Source organism: Triticum dicoccoides, chromosome 3B (assembly GCF_002162155.2).
Source record: "Triticum dicoccoides isolate Atlit2015 ecotype Zavitan chromosome 3B, WEW_v2.0, whole genome shotgun sequence".
NCBI lineage: Eukaryota > Viridiplantae > Streptophyta > Magnoliopsida > Poales > Poaceae > Triticum > Triticum dicoccoides.
This window is the reverse complement of record NC_041385.1, coordinates 478,476,812-478,479,243: the sequence shown is the minus strand read 5'-3', so window position 1 is coordinate 478,479,243 and position 2,432 is coordinate 478,476,812.

The following is a 2,432-nucleotide window of genomic DNA, read 5'->3' as shown; positions in this document are numbered from 1 at the left end:
GATTCGCCCCCTGACTGCTAGGACCCACCAGCTATATCTTCGCACGCAAGGAAGTGCTTGACAGTCGGGACCCACCTGGTCGAAGCGTACGTAGCATTGTCATTCTGGTCGCGAACGTGTACGTACATACTGGTCGATGTAGACGCGCACGTGTCGTAGTAGAGGCACGCACGGAGCATGTACACGTACGTACATCGGCCAGGGTGCAAGAAAGTAAATGCGGCCACGTACATACATACGGGCGGGGACTCGAACGCCTACTAGCGCATACGTACAGCCAGGGCTCGTGTACATGGCTGGGTCGAAACAGAGAAACTGCGTCATCATCATGTTCATGAGGAGGCAACGGAGTGCGTCGTATTCATCGGGAGGCAACCGGCTTGGATGGAACAACCGATGGAAATGAGGCCTGGCGTATCGCAGAACGGAGGAAACGACCTTGTGTTCGACTGGCCACGATCGAAACGGGATCCTGTTCATCGAGAGGGGTCTAGCGTACCACAAAACGGAGGAAACGGACTTCTGTTGGACCTCCTACTGTCGAAAAGGTGTCCTGTTGATCGGGAGGGGGTGTGGCGTACCACAAAACGGAGGAAACAAACTTGTGTTGGAGAGCTACGGTTGAAACAGGGGTCCTGTTCATCGGGAGGGGTGTGGCGTACCGTAAGACGAGACTCCACGGGATATTGTTCATCTCCACTATCGACCTCCTCCAGCCTCCACGGGCAACTGTTCATCCATTGTCGACCTCCTCCACCCTCCACCTGTGACTGTTCATCCACGGGCTCCCGTTCATCCAGCCTCCATCGTGCGCTACTTCACTAGCTACTATTCAACCAGCCCTCTCCACGGGGTCCTGTTCAACTACCCCTCCATGGGCTACTGTTCATCCAGCCCTCCACCGGCTACTATTCAACCAGCCCTCCACGGGGTCGTCCTGTTCATACAGCCCACACGGGGTCCTGTTCACCCACCCCCAACCGGCTCGATCGGGGTCCTGTTCATCCAGCCCCACCGGGAACTGTTCATCCAAACCCCCCAACAATGCTCACTGTTCATCAAGGGAAGGAGGCAGCAGGGTTTGATCGGCTTCAGTTAGCAGCAGTAGCGAAGGAATCACTCGATCAGGTTCAGTTAACAGCCATCGATCGATCGCTCGGGTTCAGTAACGCGTAGCTTGAAGTGCAATTACTCGGGTTCCGTAGGCGAACGCCTCGCTCGGGTTCAGTTAGAGCCCAACGCCTCGCACCCACGCGCGTGTGTGTACGAGAGAAATGCGCAAACCTCCATGCATCGATCGGCCCCGACCACCCACCATAACCGGGAACACCCAAATATTTTCCTCGCCCTTGCTTCTTCCACGGTTTTTTCCGTCATGGACGGCCCAAAGAATTGAAGGAAATATGCCCTAGGGGCAATAATAAAGTTATTATTTATTTCCTCATATCATGATAAATGTTTATTATTCATGCTAGAATTGTATTAACCGGAAACATGATACATGTGTGAATACATAGACAAACATATAGTCACTAGTATGCCTCTACTTGACTACCTCATTAATCAAAGATGGTTATGTTTCCTAACCATAGACATGTGTTGTCATTTGATTAATGGGATCACATCATTAGGAGAATGATGTGATTGACATGACCCATTCAGTTAGCCTAGCACTTGATCGTTTAGTATATTGCTATTGCTTTCTTCATGACTTATACATGTTCCTGTAACTATGAGATTATGCAACTCCCGTTTACCGGAGGAACACTTTGGGTACTACCAAATGTCACAACGTAACTGGTGATTATAAAGGAGTACTACAGGTGTCTCCAAAGGTAGATGTTGGGTTGGCGTATTTCAAGATTAGGTTTTGTCACTCTGATTGTCGGAGAGGTATCTATGGGCCCTCTCGGTAATGCACATCACTATAAGCCTTGCAAGCAATGTAACTAATGAGTTAGTTACGGAATGATGCATTACGTAACGAGTAAAGAGACTTGTCGGTAACGAGAATGAACTAGGTATTGGATACCGAAGATCGAATCTCGGGCAAGTAACATACCGATGACAAAGGGAACAATGTATGTTGTTATGCGGTTTGACCGATAAAGATCTTCGTAGAATATGTAGGAACCAATATGGGCATCCAGGTTCCGCTATTGGTTATTGACCAAGAATAGTTCTAGGTCATGTCTACATAGTTCTCGAACCGGTAGGGTCCGCATGCTTAACGTTACGATGACAGTTTTATTATGAGTTTATAAGTTTTGATGTACCGAAGTTTGTTCGGAGTCCCGGATATGATGACGGACATGACAAGGAGTCTCGAAGTGGTCGAGACATAAAGATTGATATATTGGACAAGTATATTCGGACACCAGAAGTATTCCGGACGTTTTCGGAGAAAACCGGAGTGCCGGAGGGTTACCGGA